Consider the following 25,737-nt stretch of genomic DNA (forward strand, 5'->3'; position numbering starts at 1 on the left):
TAAAAAAAAAAAGAAGCAGCATTTTGGAGCAACAGTCACCTGGACTGGATCTTAGCAGTACCATTCCTAGACAAGTAAGCTTACACAAGTTACCTAATGCTGTTCTTAAAAGCCTCCATCTCCTCATCTGTAAAATGGGTAAATGATGGCACAGGTGCCTCATGTCATAGCATAGGTTGTTGTGTGGATTACACAAGATCAGGTAGGAAAGGCACTTAACTAAAAGTGTGTCTCATAGTAAGTGCTCAGTGCATTATAAGTAGCTTTTATTATTAATTCTCAGAACAACATAAGGAGCCTGAAACATGAGTTTTAATTTAAAGCCTGACAAATGTCAAACAAACACCTGAAGAGTTTTCCAAATCACTAAATAATTGTCCACTGCCTTATAATTAAGCTAGAACATATGCACACCAGAAAGCCAGGGTGATGGGAAAATGTCGGAATTTGATTTAGAACAAGCTCAAATGTATTTCTTGAATAATTTTCCAAGAGTGGGTGGTGAAAATAGGATATCAAATTAAAACCAAGAAATATAAAGACATTGCAAGCCATCATTGATAAATATTTAGAAATACAAGGGCTCCAGTTTTCACCTCTCTGCCCCAGAGATCTCACTCCTTTCCCATGGCTCCAGGCATCATATGACTCAAGTGTCTGGGTCTCCATTTCCAACATGCTTCTTCCCTGACGTCTAGACTCCCATTCCAGTTGTGTACTGGGCATCTCTCTTTCTCCATTTCATGGCTGTGTTGAACAAGCTATAGCCAAGCACAGTCTTTTCCTTCCCCTCCCCGCACATATTCCTCCCGCATTCCTGTTATTCCTTTGTGCCTAAGAAACTAGCCATTTTTCACCTCCTACTTTCCCCTCACCTCCTCCCATATAATGGGTGAAGGAATCCTATCAATTTTGTTTCTGAAAACCTGTCCCACCAACCCTTCCCCTTTCAATGTTCCTGCTAATGTTCTTCCCAAAACACAAATGTCCTTCTGCTCTGGCTTATAATCCTGGCTGAACCTCCAACGCCTGTAAGAAGAAACCCAGATCTCAATATGGGACCAGACTCTTTACAATGACTACCCAACTTTTTTACCATTGTCTCTAACCTTGTGATCCCAGCTCCCTGAACTCTGTGCTTCAGCCATGCCAAAAGATGCATCTTTCCTTAACTGGGTTGTTTATACTACCAAGCCTTTGTGAATGATGTGCAATGCTTCCTGGAATGACTGCTCCCATGCTTCCCCACCCATCCTACCCCAGCAACTCACTTTTCAACTATCTACTTGGGAAACCAGGACCCAGGTTTTCCCTACCCTCCTATCCCCATCCTCTATCACTTTGCCACTCAAGAATCTATTATATACTTGGATCTATCTATCTATCTATCTATCTATCTATCTATCTATCTATCATCTATCATGTGTATCCCCCAGTGCCTGGCACCTGAACATTAGTTATATTTGTGGATAGAATCAGTAAATTGGAAACAATGTTTTGGCAACATCTGAGAGATCATAAGATGAAGATTAAGAAGTTTAAATTGTTTTAATGTTAGTTTTAATGCACTCATTTGTAAGAAATAATAGAAGGATATAATTGTTATTTTTTGTATGGGATTCCTTCCTGAGATCCTAAAATTGTCTCCTGACAACTCAGTCTATCTTCCACATTTTTCTAAAAAGAAGTCAGATTATGTCACATGTCAGTATTCTCCTATCCCCTCCCCAGTCAGTCAATCAATCCATCCATCCATCCATCAATCACTGTTTCCAATAACACATAAAATAAAATCAAAAGTCCTTCCCATGGCCTAAAATGCCCTGCCATGATCTGCCTTTTGGTCACCTTTCCAACTGTACTTTCTACCGCTTTAGCCTCTCTCACTCTACCAGTTAACCTGTCCTTTTGATATTCCTCATCATATCACATCCAACACATTTTCACCTAAGGGCCTTTATGCGTGCTGTTCCTTCTGCCTGGAAATACCTGCACAGCTTGTTTTTCCACATCACTCACTACTCTGCTCTAGTGTCACTTTCCCAGGGAGATCTTCCCTGCCCTCTGCCCTCTTCTTTCTCTGTCATTTTCCATTCTGCTATAACTGCTTTATTTTTCTAAATTATATATGTATTTGTGTATTATTTATTGTCTATCTCCATCATTAGATCTGAACTTCTATGACATTTAAAGCAAAAAGGTATTTTGTCTCATGTGTTCAACACTGTACCCTGACATTTAGAAGAGAGGCTGGCACATAGTGGGTACTCAGCAAATCTTTGTTAAATGAATGACCTACAGCTTCCTAAGGCTAAACAATGAATGTTAATAGGACAGCACTGCAAACATTTTAATTTTAAAATTAAGATTCCTTCTGCCCTGTTGACTTCTGTTTGCCAGATTTGCAAGTTTGTGTATGTGCATACAGGCAGATGTTTATATTTATACATACAAGGCCAGATCCTTCCACAGGAAAATCAAACACTATGTACTTTTCAGCACTGCATTAACCCTAGCAGACTATAGTTCTCAGTCCTCCCTTTGGTATCATGGTGTCTGTTATGATCATAGCTAAATGAAATTCATTTGGTTATCATATTCCTTTTTTTCTAGTTTCTGATGTTTAAAATGATTAAACCATAGTACCAAAGATATGTAGACTCCCATTTCTCTACAACACAGCTACACCCTGGTATTGCAAATCTTCAGAAGGTTAAATTCAGCAAATAAATAATTAAAAAAAAAAAAAGAAGTTCCAAAGAAGTGTCCCATAAATGCCTGCTTTGTGATCACTTTAGTGCTCTATTAGAAAAGTAGAACTTGCTGGCCTCCATTCAGACTCAGGGCTAGGGTCTGGGGCATTTATTGGTTAAGAAGCTTTCTATGTTCTAGAGAACACACTAGATGTTTAGTAGATGCATCTTTCTTTCTCTTTCTTTCTTTCTCTCTCTCTCTCTCTCTCTTTCTTTTTTTCTTCTTTCTTTTCTTTTTAAAGATTGTTTATTTATTCATGAGAGACACAGAGAGAGAGAGAGGGGCAGGGATAAAGGCAGAGGGAGAAGCAGGCTCCATGCAGGGAGCCTGATGTGGGACTCGATCCCGGGTCTCCAGGATCATGCCCTGGGCTGAAGGCAGCGCTAAACTGCTGAGCCACCTGGGCTGCCCTAGATGCATCTTTCTAAATGAGAGTTTTGAATGCTGATGCCTTTAGGGGTAAAGTGTCAAGAAGTCTAAAACGTACATTCAAATGACTCAGCAGAAGTATCTCTAGATCTCTTTATAGGTAAAGCAAAGTGGCAAAATAATAGCAATTGTTGAAACCAGGTGCTTATTCTTACTTTGTACTATTCCTCCAACTTTTCTGTACATTTGAAAATTTTCATTATCACAAGTTGAAAAAAATGCAAGCTTTGATTCACCCAAGGACTGCTGTCACATGCTGCAGGGGGAAAAAAAAAGATAAATAAAATGAAGCAAGACCCACAAGGTAATGGTCTGGCCAGATGGTCACTGGGAGGACCATGAAGGCTTAGGGGATTTCTCCCTGAACTAGCTATTAAGACAGCTTTTCCCCCTCAGGGGCCTGCTCAGTATGCTCTGATGAATCATTTGTGATGCCCCAACTGAACTTCTTCCCAGCGGTCGGTCATGGAAGTAGCTCAGCTCAGGACTCCAGGCGTCAGCAAAAATGTGTAGTTTCCAAATGCACTTGACATTTTTCAAGCACAACTCAATTGCTCTCAGAATTGGCCACTTGTGCCTCAGAAAGAAAAGGCAAATGAGGGGCCCCCAAAGTGCTGTCCTTGGAGTTTGCTAACACTCAAAGGGATAGAGAAAACCAGTCCTTGATGCCTTACAAAAAAATAAAAGAAGAGCTTGCATGCTTCTTTCCCTTTCTAGCCATGTGGGCTTTAGTCCTAGCACCCAGAATCCTTCCTGGCACAGGAGAGCTCTGAACGGCCATGGGATTAAATAGTAAGGCCAAGGAAGGACAGAGCTGTGTCCTCAGCTCTGGACCCTAGATCCTAGTGAATTCTTAAGAATACAGTGATCATCACTTCACCTGCAGCTATCTTTTTGGTAAATGTCACTTTTCTTCATGTGAAATCAAAACCATCTAATAAAAACTGAGAGAGAGAGAGAGAGAGAGAGAGAGAGAGAGGGTAGCTAACAACCATTCTCCCATGCATTTTACATGATAGCAAAGACATGTATTTTAGGCAGAATCTTGGCAAACCAGGATTTTGCTTCAAATTGGCTTAGAAAATTAAGGGCATACATTTTCTCTGATTAAACAACCATGGAAAATTTTGAAAAGAAGTCTAACAAACAAGAAACTCATGCATAGCATCCGTATAAGAATGACCCCATCAATGCAAAATACTGTGAATTTTTATTATATTCTTATGATACAGAAAGAGTCTGACTAATCTAGAGTGGAAGCATTGAGAAGTGGTAGCTGGTTAAACCACATGAGACCCAAACAAAAGATTTCTTGTCCTTTTTTTCTGAGTCAATCACAAGTAAACTCACTCATTAACCTCCAATCCTGCCAAAGAAAGAAACAAATATAGAAAATCCCTTAACGCCAAGTACCATTTCTCAGGTTGCAACCAGTGGGATCCTAAAAGGCAGTTTCCCCATTTTCTAATGGTTTGCGTTTATTCCAAGGGGGAAATCCCAGGAGGGCTTTGAAAAGAAATGTATTACACAAATAACTGCACTGCCTCAACTCCAAAGGTCAAGTTTTGGTCCCCACCCCTACCCCTCTCTGTTCTCCTCTCAATCTGTCTCCCACTATTTCCTCCCACCATTCAGCCAACCACCACAACTAGTGACTGGCAGGGCAGATGAGTTCTCTCTTGCTCATGAAGTCAGCTGCAGGAAAAATTCTCCTTGAAATCAAGCAAAACTATTGAATGGTTTTAACACAGTGCCGTGTGCAAAAAGGCAGCTCTGGTTATCAGAGAAACCAGGTGTTGACTGTTGTTCTACTGAGAAAATTGACCTCCCCAGTAAATAAACTCACAGGTATTCAGAATAGTGGATGAAAATATTGATACACAGCCCATTAATCCCTAAAAGATTTTTAATATCATACATGCAGTTGCTGAAATTTGATAAAAAGCCAGAGAAAGGATAGAAGCAGAAATGCACCTGGAGTGGGGATAGGGTGATCAGTGAGGGAGATCAGGTGTGCACTGGAAAATGGGAGATTTCATCACATTTTACTGGTCCTGGTTCTGCCCTTTGAAGCATCAGGTTTATTGTCTCTAAAGGAGTAAGTTTAATAAAGAGGCAGCCCATAAAGGGTACTGTAGCATGTAAAGTTACTGTAATTAGGTTTTCAGGAGTTATAATAAAACATTTAGCTGGAGAGAGGTTAAATAACCACCACCCTTTCTGGCATCATTATTACACTCTCCAGTCCTAGAAGGAATGTTGATAGTAGAAGGAAAACTCTATGGGTGGGCTCCTAAGAGAGACACAGACAGACATGGGGCATGGAGAGAAAGAGAGAGAGAGAGAGAGAGAGAGAGAGAGAGAGAGAGAGAATAATACAGGATGGATGGAAAAAGCATGAGAGATCATGAGAAAGATTGATATTGAATATTGTACTGTTCAGTCACTTCCTGAATAGCAAAACTAAGTTATTTTTAAGTGTTCTGTATTTATTTTCCTATTTGCAAATATAAAATGTAACATTATAAAAAATCAAGTCGGGATCCCTGGGTGGCGCAGCGGTTTGGCGCCTGCCTTTGGCCCAGGGCGCGATCCTGGAGACCCGGGATCGAATCCCACATCAGGCTCCCGGTGCATGGAGCCTGCTTCTCCCTCCGCCTGTGTCTCTGCCTCTCTCTCTCTCTCTCTCTCTATGACTATCATAAATAAAATAAAAAATAAAAAAATAAAAAATAAATAAAAAATCAAGTCATAAATTTTAAAAAAGCAAAATTCCATACTCAAGAGAAAGACTAGTAAACATTTGATGTCTAGAGTCAGATTTTTTCCCTACATATAAACATTCATTTATTATTATTATTTTTGAAACCAATAGGATCATACCAAGAATGCAGTACTAAGCCTATGGATTCTGGACTTGGACAACCAGTATTTGGGTCCCGGTTCCTATTATTACCGTGTGACACTGGGTAATTTACTTATCCTCACTAGGTGGCCTCATCTGTAAAGTGAGAGAATGTTAGTATCTTCATGGACTTGTTTAGGGGGATTGGGTAACTTTATTTATGTGAGATGCTTAACATCAAGCTTGATGTCCAGTGAATGTTCAATAAATGTAGCTATTAATCGCTTGAAGGCAGGAATCATGTATGTCTTGGTCTTTACTAGATCTCCTCGACCTAGCACAGTGCCCAGCTCATTTAAAATATTTGTTGAATGCATGATCCATTCTAATTAGCACAGTGAATGGAACATTGCAGGCATTCCAACCCCTCCAAAACAGTTTTATTAGGAAGAGAAGGAATTGAAATTACTACTAATATATATATTCTCTTCTTCCAGTTGGGAATTTATGCTTGGGTTGAGAAGGGAACTGTTGCCTTTAACATAAAACTCTAAAAATGTTTTTTAAAAACTGCTACTTCCCAAGTTTGAAAAAGAAGCCAGTAACCCAATTAGTATAATTAAAAGCCCATTTCATTTCACGATTCCCTAAGCTTAGACTCAAACCAATTTTGATGCAATGAAAAATAGGCTTTCAAGGTTTCTGATCCCTGAACTTTTTAGATCATAGGGGACCATCACTACATTTGCATATGCCATGAACAACAGGAAAATCCTCTATTTTGCCCTCTTCAAAATTTGCAGTCATACCAAAAATACTCACAGCTGGAATAATTAGCAACTCAATTTATTGCCTTCCGTTTTTTAAATAGAAGCTTCGACTCTTGATATTTAAATAGTGTCACACTGTGATATAACATAGCATTTTTCATGGTAAAACTTCTTTTTTTTTCCCCCCATGAAATGATATACTACTCAGTGTGACAGGCAAGGTCTCTGGAGGTCACTAAAGAAACCTGGTGTTTTGTGAGCAAATCCATTTCAGAGTCTTTGGGATGAAATGAGGAGTCTTTTTTTTCCCCTGGAGTTGTTAACTTGTTGACTTTTTTCAAGTTAATTGGTAAAAGTCTTGATATAGTAGAGGAAAAAAACAAAGACTTCTGACTTTGACTTCAAACTTGACCTTGAATTCACCATACACTATAATATGGGAGTGTAGAGACAGCCATTTCAAATAGACTTGCATTTGTGTTCACCGGCAGCCAGAGGTAGATGAAGAAAGAATGCCCGCCATCAGACACAATCAACGAGCAGAATGATTTCTCCCATCGAGTTTATTGCCTGTACCATTCAGAGAGTCAAAGAATTTTCGAGCTGGAAGAAACCTTAGGGCATGTCCCTTTATCATATTCTGCTTCATGCTACTACATTTGTCCTGTCTATTTGCCTTGTCTCTCCAGTCATATTACAAGCTTCTCAAAGGCAGGTCCTCTATCTTTTGCTTCCTGATATCTTTCTCTGTTCATAGTAGGTGCTCACAAGTATCTGCTGAAGGAACACAGCAATGAAGGAACAGTGGAAATTTACAGGCTTTCGAGTCAGGCATAGCTGAACTCAAATCACAACTCTACCAGGAACTGTATTATATTGGGAAAGCTGATTAATCTCCCTGAGCCACGGGTGCCTCCTCCAAAAAATGGGTAGATAACAGTATCTGCATTACAGAACTGCTGGAAGGGCTGAAAGAGATAATGAATACAATCTGCAGGCACAGAGACTGATCCACAGGCGGTGTCTAACACATGCAGGTACCATGTTCCTCCTTTTCCTTTGGCACAATTCAAAATCTAAAATATGAAGTCATGGGATCCCTGAGTGGCTCAGCGGTTTAGCACCCACCTTCGGCCCAGGGCATGATCCTGAGTCCCGGGATCGAGTCTCACCTCGGGCTCCCTGCATGGAGCCTGCTTCTTCCTCTCTCTGTGTCTCTGCCTCTCTCTCTCTCTCTCTCTCTCTCTGTCTCTCAGGAATAAATAAATAAATAAAATATTTAAAACAATAAAATATGAAGTCACGAGTCAACCAATATTTATTGAGCACGGAATATGTATCACATGGTGCCAGAGGCTTTCACCATACTATTTTGTTGTCCCTCAAAGTTGCGAAGCTTCTCTGCATCTCAGGGTATTCACATTGTCTCCCTCTGGAAAGTCCTTAACTCAGATCTCTGCGTGACTCCTCCTTCTGAGACCTTTCAATCTCCGCTTCAAAGCTCATTTTCTTAGAAAGGCTTCCTTGATCAGCTTTTTATTTCATTACCCTACTTTGGCCAAGGTTGCAGCTTGGGACTGACCATCTCCACTGACTGGCGCTTGTGGGAGGTGGAGTGATGGCATTAGTATAAAGACCCTGCCTTCTCACCTGCTCCGCATTTACCCTTTGTGTAGCTCTTTCCTTGCTTCCTACCTGCTTCCCTCAATGGCATGCGTTTTCCTTGAGAGCTTGGATTTAGTCTTCCTTACCACTGTATCCCCAGGCCCTGGAAACATGCCTGGCACGTGTTTGGTTCTCAATGAATTTTTAGTAAGTGAATAAAAGAATGAGCCAATCTAGATTTTGAAAATGTTTCTATCTGCTCTCAGATCCAACACATCTATTTATTTATCCTGCAGTGTCCTTTGCAAGGGATGCCCTGTCACTCTGGGTTTCAAGATTTTGGTAAACAAGACCATGTTTTCATTATGCCTACACATGGTTATTTTAAATCCTTTGAGAAACCTGCATCTTCCTAATCTGAGGAGGCTTTTTGGCACATTTTAATGAGAGCCTTTCCTTTTCCCTGATCTTTTAAGTTGGAATTCTCTTCAACTTTTCTGTCATTCCTGAGGCATGTTAGCTTTAATCACACGGATTATTTCCATTGAGAACTCATGATGGTTTTCAAAAATAGTGATAATACACTTTTGATTAATTTCTAGGATTCTACTTAGTGATGCTGTGCATTTTGTAGCCCTCCCTTCCTCTTTCCTCAGCAACCCAGTGGACATATATGTTCAGGCATTAGTTTACACTAATCTCAGGGCCAGTTTCTGGTTTGTAACCAGAAGCTCAGAGATAATCTTCCTACAAGCCTAGAAGGATTTTTGGGGGTAAATGTACTTGCTCCTTATCTGTCACTTCTCTGCCTACCTACAGAGCAGTTTATCTTCATAAGTTTGGTATCTCTGCAAACAAAAAGATTTCATGGTGCATTTTCTCTTCCAAATCACTTTTATAAGAATATGAGAATAGTTTCATCTCTGAAAAATCTTGTGTACACCCTCCTCCACCCAGAGAAGAATCCATTTATCTTTCTCCACCCTCCCTCCCTTGCTACCTCTATAACAAAGGACTCCTGTCTGATATACCTGTCCTTATTTCCTTATCTTTGGTGCTTCCACAATTTCAGGAAAGTCTGATGTTGAATGGGGATCAGGTTGATAATTCCAGATGGTAACACACTGCGCCCTTGGATTCATTTATCAGTATTAACCAAATCACATGTACTGGTATTTTGCATAGCGCCTTCAAAGTTAACCATTCCAAAGCATGTTTTAGAAACAGACATTTCTTCTTAACATTTTTCTTGGAAAAGATCAGGGCAGGAGATGGAGCCTATCTTATCGCCTCTCCATTGAGTAGACTTTTCATACCAAGGGGGATACGTTGATCCTCTAGTTGTTTTCCTTTAATTAATTAATTACTTAATTAATGAAAAAAAATCCTATTGGGGTGAAATTCACATAACATAAAATTAACCATTTTATTTATTTATTTTTAAAAAGATTTTATTTATTTATTCATGAGAGACAGAGAGAGAAAGAGAGAGAGAGGCAGAGACACAGGCAGAGGGAGAAGCAGGCTCCATGCAGGGAGCCCGATGTGGGGCTTGATCTCAGGACTCCAGAATCATGCCCTGGGCCAAAGGTGGCGCTAAACCACTGAGCCACCCAGGCTGCCCCAAATTAACCATTTTAAATGGCATTCAGTACATGTACAATACTGTATCACCACCACCTCTATTTTGTTCCAAAACATTTTCAGCACTCCAAAAGAAAACCCGGTACCCATTAAGCAGTAATTCCCATATCCCTGTTCTTCTACTCCTAGCTCCTGGTAACCACTAATCTGATTGCTGTCCCTATGGATTCTCATATTATGGATATTTCATATATATGGAATCATAAAATATGTGACCTTTGTGCTTGGCTTCTCTCAATTCCCATAATGTTTTCAAATTCATCTGCATTGTAGCATTTATCAGCATTTCATTCCTTTTTAAGGCTGAATGCTATTCCAGTATTTGTGTGTGTGTGTGTGGGGGGGTATATACAAATATACATACACGACATTTTGTTTATCCATTCATAGACTGGGGGGCATTTGGGTTATTTTGATCTTTTGGTAATTGTGAATAGTGCTGCTTTGCACATCTGTGTAACAATATCTGAGCACCTGTTTTCAATTTTGGGGAGGATATACGTAGGAGAATTGCTGGGTCATAGGGTAATTTTATGTTAGACTTTTAGGGGAACCTTTAACTGTTTTCTCAATACAGAAAATGATCAACCTTGAACTCCTCAGCAAGGTCTAATTCTGGTTGGCCCTAAACATACTGCCAGTATTCTTTCATCCTACCCATGTTAGGAGTTTGTTTTTGAAAACTTTGACATTACAGGAACAAAAAGCATCATCAAAGGGCTAAGTAGCAGTAGTCACAGAAAGAGTAATAAAACTTCATATCTTACAAAATGTTTAACATGCCAAGTCAACAGACTCTCATTTTAGGAAAGAGTTTTTAGTGGAAAACTACTAGGACTTATTAGGAAAGGGATCTACCCATGACATTTTTATTAAAAAGTTTTTATTGTTAGTATATATTCTGAATACTGTATTATAAATAGTACTTGCTCACCAGGTCCAAATATTGTAGAACCTGATGAATGAATCTGAGCATGGATGAATTTCTAAAATTTTGGCGCTTAGAGAGAAATTATGTTTTATCTTAAAAGGCAAATTCAGATAGTCCTTCTCTAGCAAGGGTTTGAAGAAATCCTACATTTCCTCCTTCTGTCAGGAGATCAAAGAGGATCTGAAATATAAGCCCTCAAAGTATCTTCTTTGGATCATTGAGTGTATTTATATATTACTAGCTTCAGGTAAAGAAAGCATTTCATGATATTTGGGAAATCCCAGAGCAAAGAAAATTTAGGGGATTACTACAGGATCTTCACAAGTCTTTAATATCTTAAATATCCTGATACTCTACATATAACATTTATCGTTCTGCTTATTTGGTCATGTTAGTTTTATAGCCATCCACTTTCCCAGTCTTAAAACCAGTAAAACCGGTACCCCCATGAGGTACATCTTTGAGAAAGAAATTTCTAATACATTCCCTCTATTTCTGAATGAGTACACTATGGCCCAGAAATAAATTAAAAGCAAACCAACCAACCACCAATAATGGTTATTTCCTAGATTTTTGTAGGTTCTTAAGACCTAATCCCTTGATGAGGAAGGCAGGAGGGAAGGAAGAAGAAAAGGAAAAGAGGGAAAGGGGAAGACAGGAGGGAAGAAAGGAAGTTATATTACAACATAAAAATAAAAAGCAGCAGCTAAACTATGTTATGGGATTTCTTCAAGGCTTAGAAAGAAAAACAAAACTGACTTATCGAAATTCCTGCATAGCTAAGAATAATTCTTGAGAGGGAGAGAGAATCTTAAGTAGGCTCAATGTCCAGCATGTGAGCTTGATGTGGGGCTTGATCTCAATACCCTGAGATCATGACCTGAGCTGAAATCAAGAGCCAGATGCTAAACCGACTGTGCCACCCAAGCAATCCTAGACATAGGGATTAGCAGAGGAAAAGGAAAACAAGAGAAGAAGAAAGAAAACTACTACTCATTTTTTGTGTACTAGAGATTTGCTTCCACATCAATAGTGTGTAGGGATTTCTAGCGTTTAAGTTTGGGGCTCTGTGGCTTTTTTTTTTTTTAACACTCAAATAAAAGATGATTATCTTTCACACAATTTCTTTTCCCATTTGAATTTACATCAGACCCTCTGAGACATGAGCAAGTATACAAAGACCTATCAGTGTATTCACCCGCATTTCTTTCTATGTGCAATATGCATAGGTACAATGTTTTCTTCTTATTTAGCACTCTTCTTGAAATGATATAAGAGCTCTTCAGGGATATTAATTAAGCTTTATAGCAACCCCTGTGACATGTCTGCCTGCCTACATATATCTGTTGGACACTTAGAAATTAATGCTTTGCAGAAGTGTGCCATTTAAGTGTGTTTGTAGGCCAGCCACATACCCACTGACAATGCACTGAACAGATCCATACATTTCAGTCGTCGAAAAATGCCATTAAAAAAGGCAACCATCATTTAGCATCAACGCATAAATATTGCCATGGTGTTTAATATACTCTCAAGCAGGTCCTGCAGTGTCCCTGTCACAAAACAAATCCCAGGGAAGCAGGTTCTTAAAGCTTGGCTTCTTGAAAGGCTCCTGGTTTCCTAAATGCTGGGTTTCCTAGGGCCCCAGGCAAGGCTTTTTAAAAATGCAAGTGTCAAGGAAAACTGTCATGCATGTTTGCCTTAAGTACCCGAAAAGCTTGTCACTGCCATCTTGGAAGTCTTGACGAAGATGCGGTTGGACATGCTGAGGCATGGTAAATTGAAAGCTGCCTGACAGGTAGGTGGCATGTTCGACTAAAAGCCAGGTGCCCGCCTCCAGGCATTTTCTTTGCAAGCGTCAGAATTAAACAAAACTAAAGGGGAGTCTTGTCAGGGGAGGCTGTCTTTGCAGACATCTCAGAGGCTTGGACTTGAACTGGGGTCCTTTCTGGCTCTTAGGTTTTGCTTGATAAGAGGTTAAGTGGTTTCAGGAGAAGCCAATCAGGGTCTGGATTTCTGTGAGGGCAGGGGGAAGGAGAAGAGCCGTGGATGAAGAGGGCAGGGGCCAAAAAGGGAAGGAAGAAGAAGGTCAAGGTCAGGGGGAGGCTGGTGCAGCACCTGCCTGGTCTAGGAGACTGAACAGCGCAGTGGTGAACTGGTAAACCGTGGGCAGGAAGTGGGGTTCACAGCCTGGTAAGCTGGGCAGCCTTCGGAAAACGATGTGTTGAACTCGGTTTCCTTAAGTGAAAATAATGGAAAATACTGCATAGTGATATTGCATGTGTTAAATGGGCTCAGCACATACGTACCACTTAGGAGACCCTTAATAAATGCTGGCTTTTACTGTTCTGGAGAGAGCTATCAATGAATCCCATAACCTGCCTCCTCAGAGGATGTATCTTTCCTTCTTGTCCAACCCCTCTTCCTTGCTTCCCTTCTCCTTTCCTTTCCCCAACATGAGATCCTTTGGTGAGCTTCTGTGAACTTTTATTTCTTGTCTTTCTGGTATGTCAGCTGAGGCTTTTCCTACTTCTCACTACAAATGTGACCATAACACACTTTTGCAGGCTCCCTGTCCCACATAGAATATACCATCAGGTGCTTTGCTGGGCCCAGAAGGTGGCACTAACACGAGCCACAAGACCTTCCTAGCATTGTTTCCTGAGTTCCAGCCCAGTTGATCAGAATGCTTGTACACTCTTGCTTTTCTGGTCTTAGTCCCTTTCCTCTTCCTGGAGTTCCCTTTTGACAGGGAATACTTTTCCTTCAAAATGGGAACCAGACCCCATTCCTGCCAGCTGGGTTTCCCTGACTGGGTAGGTGGATATCCCTCACCACCCTGTGTTCCCATATCACCCTTATATCCACATTGTAGTGTTTTATATTAATATAAATTATCTCTGTAGCTGTCTTTACTCCACAAGACTGTAACAGTTAGGGGTTGAGGGCCACGTCTTTTTCACTTTTAACCTCAGCACCTTCCCTGGTGGTCAGCTTCTAATAGAACCTTTGTAAATGTTGGCTGAATTAAGCTGAAGTCTTATGAACAGAGCTGGTAATGGGATTACCAGCGGGAGGTGGGAAATACAAAAATCCTTATTTAGCATAAAATTGGAGTTGCAGATAAAAAAACTATATAAGTTTGGCCTGAGGGCCTCTTATTGACAGAAGCCTCACATACTTCTTTCACAAAAAGGGCTGTCTTCCTTGCTGGATTTTCAAGCCCTTGATCATAAATGCTCTCCTATAATAGTTAGAACAATAATACTGCTGTACTAGGCATTTCTCTTGGGGACTCAGAAACTTGACTCAGTCATCTTAGATATTCTTATAATATCCCCGTTAGGTGGATAGAGGCAAAGTAGAGAGGGAGGAGAGGCAAATTTAAACATTGCCAAATTATAAATGAGAAAACAAAAGGCAGCAAAGGTTAGGTATCTTGAATCATGTAGGCCACGTTGAGGCACAATTTGGGAATAAAAAGTTGGGCCCTACAGCTAGAATCAAGGGGAGTGAGTGAGTCAGATTTTCCCCACAGCTATACCACTTCCTCATACTACATCTGGCACATTAGAAAGGGGGGGCTGAGTTTCTAGAGTATTCTAGTATTCCTTAGTACATTATTCCTTGAAAAAGAAAATTCTTTCAATTCTATGTTTAAAATCCAATACCATAAACTTCAGGGCTCTTATTTTAAGCCCATAAAAGAAAATTCAGCCCATTAAAGAAGGAGGAATAAAGAGAAACTGAAGCATTTGAATTGAGATGAACATAATTTGGCACAATCTATCAAAATTTAAAATGCACATTATACATATTCTTTGATCTAGCAATTTCACTTCCAGGAATTTGACTCTTGAATATAATCATATAAGTATGCAAAGGAAGGTATATACACAAGACTCTTCATTACAGTTTTGTTTGTAATAGCAAAAATGTGAAAGTGATCTAAGTGTCCATAAAGAAGAGATTGGTTAAACAAATTACGACATCCTGGAATATTACACAGACTTTAAAACAAGAATGAGGCAGGTCCACATGAAATTACCTGAAGTGATTTCCATCATATTTCATGAAGTTGAAAAAGAAAGTTGCCAAATGGTATGTATAACACGGTCCCATTTATATTAAACTTAAAAAAATATGCTCAGACATCCACAAACATTTTGGGAAGCCTACAATAATAAAACTTCGAAAGAGATATCCTTGAAAATAGAAGTGGAAGGGCAGGGGAACATTATTTCTCATTTTCTATCTTCCAAGTTGTTGAATATTTTTATCAAGAGAACATATTATACATTTTATAATAAAGGAGTGGAAAGACCAAATCTATTGCAATATGTGCTCTAATCTTTGTCTTAAATTCTTGACAATTCCTTCATGGAAGGAAATGGAGAAAAGATTCTTGGCAAGATGAAGAGGCAACAAAATCCTCTAATCATGCCGGGAACAGCAATGCACGGCAAAGTATGCTCAACCAGAGGCTTACTTTATAGCACCACTTGGACATTCAGAGTGGGAGGCCTTGATGAGTCATCTGGGTCTCACTCACCTCATCCATAAAATAGATATTGGATTATACTTGGTAACCTTAACATGGATTCCAGCTTGAAAATTCTGCCTCTGTGCTGCCAAATGATTCCTACTTCTCTTAAATGATCAAGCCAGCCTAAATCATGGTTACCTTGATTCCTTCTCTTGGTCTGTCTTCTGGTGTAGTGGACAGAATCAAGGGACCAACTTCCCAGAGGACAGCATGCATTTATTTCTATATTTTCAACACCAGGTCCTTTTGTCTCTGTCTTTCCCTTTCTGACTCTTCCTGTCTGCCTGAAATAGGCTTTCACTTTAGCTTTGTAGCAAATTCTACAATTCCTCTTTTCCAAACTGAATGGTACTGTGGACCTGATTAGAGAGGCAGGACATGAGGTTCCTCACTGCTTCCCTATTTCTAGATGAGGCCAACAATGGTGAAGACTAAGAAGACAAAGTACACCTAGACACATGCGGACTGTGTCCTTACAACCTGTCTTCCAGTTACATCGTTATTATGAAATTCTAGGTGGGTTTAAATGTACGTGTGCTACTTTTTCCCCTACTACACTAAGTTTGTGTACTTCTAGTAATGCCAGATTAAATCACAGGAGTGTAAATAGTGATGGGCATAATTATTGACATGAGGACGTGTTGTATTTTAGGACAAAATTTTTTGTCTAATTAAATGTAGAACTATTCAATTGTTACCTAAGGTGTGGTCCATTATGGAGCTGGCTGACCCCTACAAAATGTTCTACCTAAAATTTTCACCATGAAGAGGATAAAATGCATTTCTGAAAACCAGAGTTTGAATGTTTTCCGTTCATGGTTTTATTAAAAAAGCAAAACCAAAAATTGTCCAAAGTAATTCAACTTTATAAAGGTAAAACTGCATCCTGAGCCATTTTCAGGAGATGGAAAATGCATCAAGTTGTTCTGAGTTAACTTGCTCATCATGAGCCCTCGTAAAGAGCACTGGTTAGTAAGACAATAAATGAGCATGTTTTAATTAGAAAATGTGGAATCCAAGCAGTTTTGCAGGAAAGAAGATGATAGCTTCAAAGAGACATCAGGAGACTAATAAAAGTTAAAATGCATTAAGTGGCCACAGTGAACTCAAAGGTAAAGTCATGGGATGTTTGAGAAGTGAACCAGAGAGGGCAATGAATCAGAAGGGGATGGAAATTAGTCAGTGGAACTATTCTTTCTACTTCATATTAGAATCAGCTGTAAACCCCCTTCTGTGCCCAGGCAAGTGAGATAACCTGATGCCCTAAAATCCTCCCATCCTCCATCTTGGCCAGAATTGTGTGAGCCCAGAGGAGAAAGTCACTATCATCTGGGCAATGAGAAAAGGTAGCTAGGCTAAGGCAAAACTAGCATTGAATTTGATTTGATTTGATTTTCTTTTTTCTTTTCTTTTTCTTATTCTTTTTCTTTTTCTTTTCCTTTTTTTTTTTTTTTTTTTTGTTGTTGTTGTTGTTGCAGGTAAGCCTCCGTCTTATGGTCTCTTAAAACTATGGTGCTCAATTATGACCATGCCACTCTACCTGCTATGATGTTCTACATGGGTGCATGATCCAGGTCTAGTCAATCAACATTATCTCTTCTCTAGGCTTTGGTGATTCGGGCCATTGTGGGTATGTGACCCTCGTTGAGTTCAATGAAACTTAATGAAGGTGGTGTTGTTGAAACATCAGGAAGAAGATAGCCTTTTTCTGTTAGGCTCCTGAGCCATGAGAATATAGCCCACAGGCTATAATTGAGTTCCCACAAAGATCTCACTAAAGAAGGCCTGCTTAAGAATGGTGGTGGGAAAGAGAGAAAAGCAAAGCTGAGGGACAGATTCCTAATGCTTGAGTTTATTTCCATGAATCCAGTTCTCCCAGAATCCTTATTCTGCCTAGGGCCTTCATCTTCCCAAGTTCCATCTTCCTGATATGCCAAAAGAGGACAACAATATCCATCTCACAGAGCTTTCCCTCAGATAACATAAAGTACCTATCACAATACTTGGCACAAAGTAGTTATTTAAGGGACGATGATGATGCCTAAAAAATCAAAACAAAAAATAGCCTTCAGCTGTTCCCAGGAAGTGAAAAGATATCTAATCAGGCCACAATTTCTCCTCACAAGGATTCTGAAGTCTAGAAGCTGGCGATTATCTCTGCATTCTTCTGCCTTCAGTATACTACTGGAGGACACTAACCTACCAAGAAGGAATAGTCTGAAGCCGAGGACAAGACACCCACAAAACCCAGGGGTACAAAGCACCATCTCATTCCCAGAGAACTTTCATATTTATTCTCATTTTACTGATGGCAGGGTGGGGTAGATTTCCCCAGGTCCCATAAAATGCTTACATAGGGTCCAATATCACCTTATACCTTTTTATCCATGTTCCCTAGTAGAGAAAGTCTGGGTTGGTAAGAGATTAAAAAGTCACTAAGATTAAGCTTTCCATTTTAAATTCTTATCTAAGCACATACCAATGCAAGAAGAGCAACATCTTCTACCTTCTTCCAAGTGCAGAGTTTTAAATCCATTTGTTCAAATGATTTTGAAAACTCAGCTTTTAATCATCATATCATTGAGGTGCAACATCTTTACAGGAGGACTAATTGTGGAGAAATGGACTTAGGGATATTTGTACCGAACTGAAGCTTTAACAAACTGCAACACAGTTTCAATACAACTTCACAAATAAGAAAAGAAGCGGTATTCATTCTCTTTTGAAATATAAGGCAAGGCTAGGAAAAAACCAGAAATATAAGGCGAGAACAGTTAAAACAATGATGACAGAAATTGGGGGCATTTGCTGATTGCTCAGTCATTCTGGATAAGAAGCAATTCCGTAAGGGGCTTAAAAATACACAATTTTGAGGGTGAGCCTTTTGTGGTTAACATTGTCACGACCTCTAAAAATGATTATTTGCAAATAGGACTCATGAAGCAGCCTGAAATCGTTTGGTGGGTTTTGGAGGGAAAAAAGCTGTCTGAGAAAAAGTTTCGTAAATCTTCTCCTTCTAATCTAGAGGATGCAGCCCCAGTGGAGCGACCTGGCTGAGAGCCTTGTACAGGACTGCAATTCTGGTGACACAAAACTCCACCTCACAAAGGCAGGAAAGGCTGAGACTAATAAATCAAAGGAAGCTGCAGAAAAAGTTGCAGAGCCTATTTCCCCTGCCTGGGAGAGCTGAGCATGCCTTATCTGGCCTCTGTAAAAAAAAAAAAAAGGATCATTGGGGAGCCAGAATTAGAAAAAGACTTGGGCTACATCAAGCCTATCCCTGTCTGAGCCAGATAAAATATCCTCTGGGAAGGCTTCAGGAAATGCCCCCAAGGGAGTGACAGCTGATATTAGCTGAATGGGTGAAAGAGCACAGACAAAGATGGAAATATTTAGCTTTTTTCAACTTAAACCCAAGACATTTACAGACTTGGGGGCAGAGTCTTGCGCTTACAAGGCATGACCACGAGGTGGCCTCAATCCATAACTGGGTCCCCACCATGGGGGGTGGGGACAGCTTCTTAAAAAAGCCCTATTACCTAGAACCTTAGCTGTGGTTAGCTTACAAGTAAGAAGTCCAAGTCCCCAAAGCTTTAATAAACTTAATAAGGCTTTAGTTTTACAGTGAGAGTCAAATTTGAAAAGGACAGCCTCTCCTTGGATACGTCCACCTTCAAGGATGCTTCCCAATTTGCAAACCACACCAAAGAGCAGGCTGGAGTGGTCTTAAATAAGATGTAATGCTTATTTCTTTCTTAATGCACCTTGTAATTTGCACACGTGCCACAGCACTTTATTTATTTTCTTATTAATGGGCTTGAGTGTGTTTAACACCACAAGCCATAAATTGCAGAGCAATAGATCAGACTAGCTCTCTTTATTTTCCTGCCAATTGTCAAGAAGTGATGTGGGGTACAGAGGTACCTTTTCCAACTGGCTTTCTTTCTCCCACCCCACCCCACCACATGCCTCCACCCAACAACCAACCCCTTGTGTCCATCCACCAAAGGAAAAAAAAAAGACACAACCCCATTTCTCATTGGAGAGCTTGCCTATTGAGCAGCTCAGTTATTGAGATTAATAAGCTGCCAGTTTCCAAGGAAGACTACGAAAACTATAAAATTAAAGTGCACTGCAACGTGAAATGCTGCTGGTGGCCAGGCGGGATCACCATGTCAAAAAGGCAAGGTAAAGCTATAAAATAAGGCTGAGCTTGAAAGGCTAACCTAAAGGTCTCATTAATTTCCATGTTGCCTCTGATGAGAATTTAGAGAGGGCATAATGTTTGGCAATATGGAGAAATCAAGCTGCCTATTGATTTGAAAAGTGCTTGAATGCATTTGGTTCACCCAGAATGAATTCTAGTTTCAAACTTCACTTGAAAACATTAAAAAAAAAAAAAAAAAAAAAAAAACCAATGGAAACCCAAACAGGTTACCTTGGTTTAATATTCTCAAGATCAAACTTGTCAGTGATTCTGTCAGAAAATTAATCCTTAGGTAGAAAAATCAATCTGAGAACAAGTTTGGAATAGTCTTTGGGCTCAGCATGGTGAGGATGTTTCAACAATCTTGTTGCTTCTCTGTGAAAACCTTATTTACTAAAGGTCTTGTGTCTCGATTCCCAAATACGCACTACCAATAAAGCATCTAGATGAGGCTAAGATTACTTCCTCATGAAGACAAAAAGTGTGTTTTCTGAAATTTTGGTACCACATTTAGATATTTAAAATACTTTTCACAAGCCCAAGGTGCTTCTTTCTTTATCAGAGCACTTGCATGACTTCCTGCGAACAGGAATAATCATGGCACTCAAAGTGTGATCGAATGGTCAGCCACGGTACCCCTAGCTGTTTGGCTTTCTCCTATTAATGTGTCCAAGCTCTGTTTGGGAGATAATAATTCTGCAAATTACAGAGCTAAAGAAGTAGCAGGACTTTTATTTCTGTGTTGTCAATTTGCTCTCACATTTCATAACACGCAGAGTATCTGTTATCAGCTCACACTGATCCTCTGCTGCACAGGCCATGGAGCAGCGAGGCCTCACACTGACAACACTGGTTGCCACCAATCTTCAAGAGCTGCAGAGAAGAGTCCCTTACCTCTTGCCTGGCTAATGATTTTGTCAATGACTAAGTCTACATCCAGCAACAGGCTGAAATTCGTCCCATAGATCATTTTTTGCCTTATGTCACTTGTAATGCATTGACTTCACCATTTCCATGGCCTGGAAAATTAATCTGTTGTTTGCCACCAGAATAGGCATAGTTTTGTTTTGTTTTTTTCTAGTTCGAACGGTACTATCATGTGGTGGTTAAAAACACAGTATTTCGAGTCAGACCCAGTTCAAATTCCAGCTCCACCACTTACTTATTTACACACCTGTAGGTAACTTAGTTTTCCCAAGCTCTTCCCTTTATTTAAGATGGGGATAGTAACATATACCCCCCAGTAGGGTTAAGGGGTTAAATGGCATCATGTAAGTAAGAACTAAGTGCCAAGCAAAAAGTATTTGATAAAGAAAAACTGTTATTTGCAGGCGTATATGAGCATATAGAATAACTGCTAAATTGAACACAATTTCTGGAGGGTTATTTTTAAAAGAGAAAAAAAATCAATTGCTGAGAGCTTTGAACACACTAAATATGTTATTATTTGTAAATGGATGAATTTCCATGTTACAACTATTATTTTGGAATCAAAATATTTAGAATCAAAACAGCTACACTTAAGTCTCACTGCATCATAGATTTAATGTGTCTAAAACCGCACTTCTGTTTTCTTCCAGAAAACTTGTTCCTTCTTCAGGGTGGCATCATTATCCAGCCACCCTCCTAAGTAAAAAAATTGGTCATTGTACTCTCAACTGCCTAAGCCACAACTCCACAAGTGTTCATCCCTACTCATTCTGCCTTCAAAATACAACTGACATTTATGAATGTTCACTTTCTTGCCAGATGGGTAGGGGAAAGGCAAATATGAGTACTATAGCTGTCAGGACCCTAGTGAAAACCAGAGCACCTTTTATCTTAACCATTACAACACTCTCCAAGCTGGACCTATAGACTTGCTATACTTTTTACCTTACCCCCAACCTAGTCACCATATGGTAGCTACCATAATTCAAAACAAAATGAAACAGTATTATTTTATTGTTTTATTCTCCAATTTAAAACGCTTCAGTGACTTCTCGGTATTCTTGGGCTGGAGTCCAAAACCTTTAACCCAGCCCAAAGCTCTGCAACATCCTGCCCTCACCTGCCCTTCTAGCTTGCTTTCCTTTCTTGGCATTCTAGTGTTTCTTTCCCCAGCGGGTCATTGTTTTTGCCATCTAGAACATTCTTTAAGTCTAATTAACACTTACTCATCCTTAGGGCTCAGCTTAAATGTTAATTTCTCACGCATCTGACTTCTCTATACCTCACATGGCCCTTACTACATTTGTCGTTGTTGGGGCTGGGGTGGTGGGGGGACACAGTGGTCTAATCATTTATTTACTTCTGTCTGCATCCAGCCTGGAATCATCACAAGGGTGAGGACTTTGCTTTTCTTCTTCGCTGTGGAATCCTCAGTGCCTGGCACATGATAGTTCTCATAGATATTTCTTGAATGAATAATGGATGACCATCTTACAAAGCAACTTGCAAACTTGTTTGTAGTGTGAGGAACTTGGTGGTTAAAATAAGGGCTTCTGGAATTGAGGATCGGATGGAGATTTTTTAATGTACTTATGTTCTGTTCCCCTTGTGGCAAAATTTATAGAGATAGAAGAGGCATTACTGAAAAAAAAGAGAGAGAGAACTTCTGGTATTTCAGGGAAGAAGTAAAATCAGAGGGATGTTTTGTCCTGCTTGGGAATTCTCTTTAGTGACTTGCCACTAAGAGATTCAGAGAGAGAAGCTTGTTTCAGCAAAACACAGAAAGGAAGGAAAGTTAGTCATCGGGCTACTTTGTACTGTTGTAGACAAGAGAAGCTGACTTCAGAAACTCCCCAAGAAGCTGCTGGCCAGGAAGATTCCTGACCTTGTGGCTCTCAGGAGAGGAAGCAGTAGAGACACGGTATCAACCATGAATTGCCCATGGATTTTGTTCTAAGACCTTAGTAGTTGGAGAGAAACACAGCAATGTAGTAATTTTGCAATACACGATGCTAGAGAAAGACAGTACAGACTGCCAACTGTTAGTTCCTCTGCCCTGAGTTTGTTTTTTTCTTGGATTATGTTACGGTTTATACATGAATTGTCTGGTTTTGGTAGTAGAAATTTATATGCATTGAACTTTTACATGATTAACACTGGTACGGAACTTTCCTTGTATTTTTTTTGTCCTATATTAAACTCCAAATTCGAACAGTCCTATTTTCAGGCTATGCCTCCTTAATCAGCACCTTTATTTCTACTTGCCACAGAAAAAAATGGAAGAAAAAGCACAGTCCAGAGAAGATGTAACATGCCTCATTAAGACTGAAGGGAACATCAAAAAGCAATGCAGAGAGGCAAGGGTTTGCTCTTCACTGGTCTAAAGAAACATGCTGGACTTGGCTTAGAGTCTCTGGGCGTGGCATAATGCCCGATCATCACCTTCCAGAGTTATGAAATTCTTCCAACACACCCAGAAGTCTGTATTAGGGAGAGTAGAGGTGGTGAGGCTGTTGTAAATTTCCACGGCATTTTCAAAATTGATGACACATCACAATCAGCCTTCAGAATGCCCTTCCTTCAATGGTTCTCTCTCCTGGATGTAGTTAATCAATCCTTATTTGGTATAGAAATAAGAATGGGAATCCTAGTGTGGCGTCATGCCCCTGAAAGAAGAGCTCCGTACCTACACTTTACACTGTCTCCTGTGGGTAAGAAAATGATCTGATGAAACTCACAATGTTTCAGCTTTTGAATGAGTTAATTTGTTCACTTCTACACTTCTAAGACTATGCCAAAAAAATAGTAGGGAATGGGAATAAGCAATATGCCATAATCTCTGACATCTTTCTTTCTTTATTTCTTTTTAAAATTTCTTTATTTATCCATGATAGACACAGACAAAGGGAGAGAAGCAGGCTCCATGCAAGGAGCCCGATGTGGGATTCGATCCCAGGACTCCAGGATCATGCCCTGGGCTGAAGATAGGCGCTAAACTGCTGAGCCACCCAGGGATCCCTCTCTGACGTCTTTCTACTTATCTATTAGGCAAATTCTTATCATCTTTCCAAAACCCAGCTCAAACAGACCCTCAGCTGTGAAATATTTCCTGATCATCTTGGAAGAGTTAATCACTTCATCCACTGTACAGTCACTTTATACTTCCATTACTGTATATACTGCACTATCCTTTTATTTTTTACCTACCTCTTCCTTTTGATTGTGTGAGCTTTAAGGGCAAGATTCATGTGTTACTCATTATCTCCCTAGCACCTAACATAGTGCCTAGTAGACAAGAGGGGCCCTGTAAATATTTGCTAATAAGATACTGAATGAATAATATTTTTAAAAGAAACACAAAGCCCAACAATTTTATTAGTTACTGCCGAAGTTTTTATACACGAGACCAGAGGCATATCCAAGTTATATGTATTCATGAATTCCATGAATGGAGTTTCAAGTATCTGCTGACTCATGCACCCCATGTTTGACTTCTGATGATAGCCCTATCCCAGGGGCCTTACATTCTCTAATCTTTGGCCCTTGAATGCCCCGATCAAAGAACATCCAGATGTTGCCCTTGCTTGTTTTTTCCTTCTGATTGACTTCAACATTTTGACAATCCTCTCTACTCTTCAAGCTTTGTATTTAACATGCCTCCTCCAAAAGCATCATTGAGAAGCCCTAATCCTTGGAGAAATGACAAATATCCAAATGGTCTGCAGAAGGACTCTCCAGATCAGACACAAATTCTAGGAAAGCTTACTTTAGACAACTAGGAAGGTGATGGGCTTGGCTCTGCTGGTCCTCTCTACCAGATCCTTGTCAAGATAACACTTGACTGCAAATGGTTTTGTAAGGCCGATATCCTGGAAAACCAACTATTTTCCCCAGACGCTGGGAGAGAGGAGGCAGTTCATGCAGCATATGTATTCTAACCACCAAGGGGAGGATCTCTGTGAGGAGCAAACACTCTTCTGGAATTTACCCTATAAATATAACAATTAGGGCAGTAAATGTAGATATTCATTCATCAGACATCTTGCCACCTTACTTTGTGTGTGGAAAATGCTTATATTCCATCCAATGTGGCTCAAAATGTCCCATCTCCCTGAAGCTCTAGGCCTCTCAAAAGTTACTTTGCCCCTCTACATCTAGATTGTCCATCTTTAAAATGGTGGAACAATGGTTCCATCCTACCTCGCTGTATTTATTCCAGGCTCTCATGAGATAATGCATGCGAAGAATGAATGCCAGACGTATGCAAAGTGCACAGTAAAAACTGGTGATTAACGGTGATGGTGGTCCTTTTTTTTCCTACCTTCCCCCCAACCCTTTCTACAATAGCTACTACATTTCTCTTTCCCTTTCTCCTCATCCTTTTCCTTCTTCCATCTAGTCCACTCTAGGTAGGCTTTACGGCCAGAAACTTTTTTCAAACAACAGTCTGTTGATGTAAAAAGGGCTAATGCCCAACAAACTCTATGGCAGAAGGAGGAAAAAGAGAAAGTCCTATACAGCCTTAAAGATCACCACCAACAATGAAATATCCCGAATCTAGCCTCCTGGACCAGTCTGCTTTCAGCCTGGAAGCTTTCCAACAAAACTGTTTTTTTAACGGGTTACTATACCAGTGCAGATGTTTAAGTATATCTATTTTATATTATATACGCATATGGGTTCTACTGACTTTACATATTTTAAGCCCCAGACATTAAGACTATAGGTATAGTTGAAAGTAATATGATCATCAGAGAATAAACTTTATTAAAGTTTAGAGTGACCGCAGTGACAATGGTGCACAAGTTATTCAAGATCTTATAAAAAAACAAAAAAAAAATTATAGTTAAGAAACAACATAAAATGCTGTGGCTTGCAGAGTTGCTTCCAGCTGTGTGCAGAAAATTCACTGGCCATGACCAGAGATGACAGATTCCTTTGTCTTTCTTCAAACCTAACTTATTAAAGTTTAAAAACCTAAGTGAGAACTTTCTGAAGGGTCAAAACGAATTATCCCCTTTCTCTGTTTTCTCTTCATGGTTCTCTTGGACAAAGAAACAATAATAGTTGGAGCAC

General features: G+C 39.8%; 1 protein-coding gene across 50 annotated transcripts in view; it reads right to left on the minus strand.

Moving 5' to 3' along the window:
* The window catches only part of TENM2 (teneurin transmembrane protein 2), a 3,534,961-nt gene that overhangs the window by 270,893 nt on the left and 3,238,331 nt on the right, over window positions 1–25,737 (minus strand). The gene's annotated exons all lie outside the window — the stretch shown is intronic.

This window comes from Vulpes vulpes, chromosome 4, assembly GCF_048418805.1.
Source record: "Vulpes vulpes isolate BD-2025 chromosome 4, VulVul3, whole genome shotgun sequence".
Classification (NCBI taxonomy): Eukaryota; Metazoa; Chordata; class Mammalia; order Carnivora; family Canidae; genus Vulpes; species Vulpes vulpes.